Raw genomic sequence first — 7,253 nt, 5'->3', positions numbered from 1 at the left:
TCCAGAAGGAATCTGTTGGAAACTAATTTTAATGTATGCATTCAAACAACATGAAATAGAAGATGTTTTTAAAACAAAAGGTGGGTTTGGAGTTGTTTTTAAAGATGTGGTGTGTATTTTTCATGTATGCACTTGCTGAAACACTTATTGTGCTTGTCTTCCTGTATATTCATACAGAGCTCAGCCTGATAATCTGTTATTCCATTTAATGCCTTTATCTCTTCCATATGTCAGAATGGTCTCATTATTTTATATCTGGACACCTGTTCCAAATTATTTCTAAGGGCCTTAATTACGCCTATTTCAAATTTTAATTATTATTTTGCAGCCTTTGTTTAGAATCAGATTCTGGACATAAATTTGTCAGAAATTGCAGGGACTGCAAACAAAGTTCCATGCACTAACAACTGCTGTGGCAACTGCAAACAATTTGCACTACTCCCATAACATTCTTCAAGTTGCAATAAATTTGTTTCTCTGCCTGCCTTAGTGATTTATGTGCTTGAAGTTAAAATTTTAAAGCAACCACCTCATCTTAAATTATAGTCATAAATTGGTGTAATAACTACCTTCTTAATGGTCAAAGAGTGCAGCCAAAACCAACAAATCTGTTCACTAAGGGAAAACATGTACACATCAATACAAACTGTTAAAACACATCATGATCAGTTATTTTCTTAAGTAGTTAGTTGGGGTTTTTTTTAGTTCCTTTAAAAACACCAGGCATAAAAATCATCCTGTCTACTTTTCATGGGTAGTCATGTGTATGACAGGGCGAACATCTTCCAAAAGCCATGAAATCCATAAATGCTGACAGAAAACAGGAGTATTTTAGCATTGGTCATTCATTTAGTCAGCCTGACCCTTGCTGTTGAGCACAGCTTCCTTCTCAGAGCTAAGAACAAATTTGGAATGGAAATCATGGAGGTCTTGTTCTGCTTATCCCTTGAACTGAAAGGAAAGCTGTAAAGTATTGAAAGTATTGCCTCTCTTGTCGTGGATCTGCTGTTCCCTGCCCAGCAGTCGCTGCACAGACTGGAAACTCAACTTTCAACGCTTCAAAGGTTGGAGAGCTGCTGTGCCAGTAAGGGACAGGACAACACCAGCAGGACTTTATGGCCTTTCCATCCCTCCTTATGTTCCTCCGGTTCCCTGTGTCCGTCCCCGTTGGTGAGGGAGAAAGAGAGGCTTGGATCACAGGGCCCTTACTTCAAGCATCAGGAATGTGGCTTTCACAGTCCAGCCAAGTATGAGTTACCAACATACAGCACCCTTTTAAACTGCAGACCTTCAGCCCAGCAGCACCTTATTCCATAGCTGTGCTGAACACAACACAGAGCTGCTCTTTCCTGAAAAAAAAAGAATCGGTACCACAAAGCTACTGAGTCTTTGTCACAGTGAAAGAGCCAGCAGTATTTTTATCTGAACCCCTAACTAAGCCCCCATAATTTTAGTAAATGTTTCTTCTTGTTTACACTAGTCCATAACTTTCCTCAGCTAAGTGACTGAGTGCTTCAATGTTTCTCTGAAGCTCACTGACCAGGAGGAATTCTTGGGAGTGAAGATGACCATGGGGTCATAATGGGTGACCATGGCAACCTTCATGGTTTGAAGGTCCCTAATTTGTTACTTTCTCTTGATTTATCACTATTGAGCACTCAATAATAGGTTGCAGATATTTCAAATCCAAATGACTACTTGGTAAGCAAGTTATTCTACTGGACTCCGAGTTCATTTCACCAAGATATGGTTGCCAAATTCTGAGAGTAAAACCTGAAACCAAGAATTTTTATTTTTTTTTAGGCTGTGGAATTGCAGTAACTTTTCAAAACACTGCAGAAAAGTTACTGCTGAGAAATTTGCTTGGCAGTTAAAACACCCCGTGGTTATATACCTTTGCTGTAAGACACAGTCAGCATCAACTTGGGGGCAGCAGTAATCACTAGTGGAGTACTGAGTGTGGTTGGTTTTTTTTTGCTTATCCTTCTGGTTTTTAATACCTTTAAAATGAACACATGGTGCTTTCCAATAAAGAGCAGTTTCTCTGTAGCATTTGCTACATTTTGCATAGATTTATTCTCATTTGAGTCGAGGAGGACAAGTTAAACAGCCTTTTGTTCATAGCATATGGTGATTTAAATCTCTGTATTCCAGGACTTGTGCATCTTTTTTACTATCTGATACCAATTGTGCACAGTGTACCTTTAGTTTATAAATTATGACTACCTTTCCATTTTTATCTGGTATCTGTCACTTTGGGTTTTTGAGCTTTAAAGAATATATTTTACATGTAGGATTTTTATAACTATGATATTTTTTACCTTAGATGACAGAGAATTCTTAAACCTTTCCTCTGTGCATTGCAGCTAAAGATGCCTAGATGACAACTACTGCCAGTAAATTACTCCATCTTTAACAAAGGTTTTACCTAATGCTGACAGCAATTACAGTGTTGCTGTTAGGTATGTGCCAGGACTTGGAACTCTCAGACAAATTTCAGCTTTGCTGTCACTGGAGATATTTAATTTCACTTTTTTGTTGTTGTTGTTTCACTTAGGGCGATATAGCTGACCAGGTTAGGTTTTTCATGGTAATTTGACTAAGTAAATATGAGATCAAAGCATTTTGCTGCCGTCTCAAGGTGTTGGTAAATTACAGCAGAAGCACGGTGTGGAACAGATGGGAGTTCTCACTTGTTTGGCAGGTGAGTGATTTCTCTGCAAGTGGAATCTTTCCAGCTCAGCTTTGTGGCACTGCAGCACAATAGAGTGTAAAGGGCAGAGTATGGATATCTGCCAGCCTAGCTTCCTGGGAAAACAATGAGAAGGAATAACCAGCTCATGCTCCAGAAAATAAAGTGATCTACTAGAGAGGGAAGGACGTCAGAAAAAATATCTGAAGGTGTCAGAGTCGCTGAGAAACAACGTGATGCACTATTTCTAGTAAGATTTTCACTGATATTTGATTATGCTATGTTGAATTACTAGCTCGCTAAATTCAACAACAATTTATTGTTTCCAGATAATAATGTTACACAGAAAATCCATCCTGCTGGGAGAAGAAAAAGTAAGGTTTCTTGTAAATGTATTGGTTTTATGAACAGTATTTTCATTTTAAGTTCTCTCTGGTTTTATTTTAAATTTTATGGAGTAACAACAAATCTCCATGTGGGTTTATTTCCCACAAGTCTTGTTACAAAAGTGATTAAACACAGGGGCACTGCAGTTCAGGTCCCACCTGTTAAAGTTTAATCTTTAGCCACTTAATTGTTCTGTGACATGCTTTGGACTACTAATGCCGTAAAGCCACATGGCATCTCTTAAAATTAATTTGTAACAAGCTAATAGAATACATCTGAAATACCAGGTAGGAGCTGTTAATGTGACTAATTACTGCCTCGGGCTCAGCTCAGTGGAAGGCCTGAAGAGCTTGTGGTTAGACCTAGCTGGTTTGCAGGAGGCTCTTGGGAACTGAGAGCTTCAGATAAGGCTGCTTTCTATGGCATTTCTTACTAAAAAATCCAAAACTCAACAAATCCATTAACAGCTTGTGATACAGGAGACCAGTGGGGTCCAAAATCCCAAGAAAGGAATTCCAGTTCAGAAGAAAGCTGCTAGATCAGGATCCATTACAAAGGGCCCGGGATAGGTATTCAGAGTGAATTCCTGTGAAGATTGTGGTAGTAATTATTGGATTCTGATAATCTGAATCTTACAATGATCCATTAAAAAAAAATCAAGTAAATTATGATGGCACCTTTATACCTTTAGCAGCAGCAAAGATATTGAGTACAAGGTATTGGACAGTATTAACTACAGTGAGCTGATGTGTGGTGAACCGAATGCTTAGAGATGCTATGCAACGTGGACCGTTTAAAAATGTACATCTTTTTCTTGTGCTGAAAATTCTATTTATTTTGGGACTTGAGAATATAATTCAGTGTTCTGTTTTTAAAGCCTGGAGATATTGGGATGGAAGTTCTGCCTTCCAAAGTGCTCCAAATGAAAGCAAATTTTAGTTGGTTTTTTTTGTTTTGGTTTGTTTTTTTTTTTTTCCTATTTAGAAGGATATGACACAGAAGCTTATTTCAGTGGGACTATATTGATATTTTCTCCCAACCTGCCAAGTCTTGGGACTGCATGACATGATGGAGCTCCTGCATGGCACTGATGCCAACATGGAGCAGATACCATGTCTAGGCAGCTGGAATGTTTGCGTTAGTTGCATTTCCAAAACTCGGTCCAGAATAACTGCAAACACATGTGCCAAACCTACAGGAGACTGAAAGAACACCCTGGCAGCCTGACTGCTTTTGCAGCAGGGTTATTTCGTGGTTTTTATTTTTTTTTTTTTTTGGCTGGTTGCTCTTAATAATTTTTGTTCTGCCAACTACTCCAAGATAATGCTACTATCAAAATCATAGCATTTGAGTGCTTTTGAATTTACCAAGAGCCTGATACCCAGAGAGGTGCCACTGGGAGTTGTTTGTTTGATGGTGCCTCTGCAGTAGGGTAAACAGCTTCCTTTAAAGATGTGTCCAAATATTCAAGCCCCCTTGGGAATGAAGGAGAACGCATTGCTGGGGACAAATACAGAACTTCTTCTCACAACTCTGAATCACACTCTGGCCCCAAAGGAGCAGAGAAAGACTAAAGGTCTAACTCAAGAGGGAGATTTTTTGGGTAAGGGCTGTACTCAGATGGGTTCTCTGTAGCTGGAGGTTTCTTCTAAATAGAATTGTGAGGTGCTGTTGCCTAACACCAGGGAAACTGGACAGGAAGGTTGTTCAATGGGACATGTTCCTCTCCTCTTTTGTTTGTTTTCTGCAGTAAAGTTTGATTGCTCAATTAGAGTCCATCTTGTGCAGTTACTAAACATAAACAGAGATGTGGAAACCGAGGCACAAGAGCACAATATGTGAAAGGGCACAGTCTAAAATTCAGACACAAAAGGGACAGTGATAAGATGCGCCCCAAGATGCCAGTGCAGAACTGTATTTCCTGGGGAAGACAGAAGTAAAGTTCTACAGTGAGTCTGGTACAGCAGCCAGCCAGGTCAGCTGAGCATGCATTGCCAATTGCAGTTATCATCCACGGGATAGAAAATTATCATTGTTGCTAAACAGCTTAAATAAATTGAAATCAAGGTGGCAACACTGCCATGAAATAGGCCATGCAGTAATTCTGATACACTTCACCACTTTGATGAGCCTTGTGCATATCAGGCAGTCCAAACCAAACACAGATAATTACATAGTAAAAGCATTCAGCGTAAGGAATGGCTGCTGATTCCAGCTGAGCTGCCTGGTGCAGATTCAGGACACCAGCATCCTGATGTCAAAAGGAGAACTGGCTAATCTCTGAGCAGGACATTGCTGGATAAGAAACCACATAATATGTGACCTAGAAACAACGATGTTTTTCCACCCAGCCTTGGAAAACATAAAAGTAGAGCTCTTAAGGCAAAGGATAGCAACTAGTGCTTCCAGAAGAAATGAGGAATATTAAAATTGACTTTTTTATGCCTCGGCTCAGTTTGAGAAAGGATCTTGCTGTGCTCTTTTTGCTGTTTTATGGGGTCTTTTGAGTTTTGGTTTGTGGTTGGGTTTTTTTGGTTTTTTTTTTTTTTTTTTTTTTTGAAGACACACCCCAAGACTGTTATTAGTGGAAATACAGGGCTCAGTTTCTAAGAGAAGCAGAGACCCTGCTAAACACTCAGTAAACTGGAGTCTTGTGCTGTTGTCTGCTGCCACACTTTACTATTTGCAGAGTCATGGCGAAATTTTGAGAAATACAAATTATATTACTGACAGATGGAATTGTTTCTGTTTAAGGACAGATGCTTTTTATACAGCTTTTATTTAAAACTGTGGAGTATTTGAATGCCTGTTTGTGGAAATTTAGAACAGCAAATTGCCACTTTCCTCATTAAAATGTGTTTTTTTTCAGTCAAATCTATTTTTCAGGAACCTCATACATTTATGCAACATTCCATGTAACTAAATTAGTTACATAGCCAGCATTTTTATGATATTCAAATACCATTGGGGGAAAAGAAACACTTCCTGAAATAACTCCAAAAATCCTGGGACATACTTTTCTTACAGATGCGTGAGTCTCCCCATCCATTCTAATAACAAAGATATCACAGCAAAACTTTTAATGAACATGCTTTTTTTTTTGTAGTTACTATAAGAGGACAGCAGCAAGGTGTGAAGGAAATTCACTCCATCATTGAGATACGAGCAGTGGGATGATAAATAAAATAACAGTATGGATTTGTCATAGTTGTTGTCTGGGCTTCATCTCCCAAGACACTCCCTGTGCCACGAGTCAGGTGACTGTGCCTTGGAGCTTGGTGTCCAACATCTAAATGGAATTCTGGTGGATGTCACCTCTCAGTACCACAGCAGAAGGTAGCCAGATGCAAATGCCAACTTTGATGGTGCTGTGCTGCATCAGAAAGGAAAATTAAGTGAAGAAAACATTTCAGATAAACTGAAAAAGAAGAAAAAAATTGTAATTTAAAAAAAATAATTTTCCTTTTGGTTTTCCTGAAAATTTATTTTTTGAAAATGACTTTCACTGCAGAGAAATGTTCAGTTTTGGGGATACAACAATGTTTCTTTATGGTGCTACTCAGCAAAGCATTTCTGTCTGGTTCTAAAAATGCTATTTATCTCAAAAATGTAATTGGTCTCTGGTACATGAGAAATCCAGTAACATATCTTAGGTAGCACAGTTATTTGTTACCATCCCGGCAGCAGAAGAAAGATGCTTTTATGAATTTTAGCTGACATGAACTTTGTGCGTGAGAAGCCCAAGATCAGACTGAAAAACTGCTGGCAAATTTCATTAAAATGGGAAGGTGGCTAAGTGTTCTATGTTTCTTGATTTTGTATGATAAATCTTGATTTTGTATGACAAATGTTGGTTTATGTTGTTGGCTTTTTTTTTTTTTTTAAATATATAAACCACAAGCTTTGCCTGGCAAAGCTTAATTTCAGTGAGATCAGCCACCCTTTTTTCTGTCTTTCAGGAAAAAAAAATTCGAGCAAATGCCACTCTCTAGATCTAACTAGGAGAACCCAATCAAGGGCTAATATTAAATTTAACTTTCTACCATGAGGCAAGCAAAAATCAAGACAGCTGTGCCATGAAAAACACCTGAGTTGTGAAGCCCAAGTACACCTCTGCTGTAGGCAGTAACTCATCTTCCTGTGACCGTCAAAGCTTTCAGGAGAACGCGTGGCT

The 7,253-nt window shown here is 38.7% G+C and overlaps 1 long non-coding RNA gene across 1 annotated transcript; it reads left to right on the top strand.

Annotated features, from left to right (window-relative positions):
* The first annotated feature begins 2,166 nt into the window (after positions 1–2,166).
* LOC137475051 (uncharacterized) lies at positions 2,167–5,091 on the top strand. Its single transcript, XR_010999666.1, has 3 exons — positions 2,167–2,462; positions 2,558–2,704; positions 4,830–5,091. It is a non-coding gene; the product is annotated as an uncharacterized lncRNA (long non-coding RNA).
* Positions 5,092–7,253: the final 2,162 nt, after the last annotated feature.

This window comes from Anomalospiza imberbis, chromosome 5 (genome assembly GCF_031753505.1).
Source record: "Anomalospiza imberbis isolate Cuckoo-Finch-1a 21T00152 chromosome 5, ASM3175350v1, whole genome shotgun sequence".
In the NCBI taxonomy this organism is placed as follows: Eukaryota; Metazoa; Chordata; class Aves; order Passeriformes; family Viduidae; genus Anomalospiza; species Anomalospiza imberbis.
The sequence above is the reverse complement of the archived record's forward strand: the minus strand, read 5'-3'. Positions and strand labels throughout refer to the sequence as shown.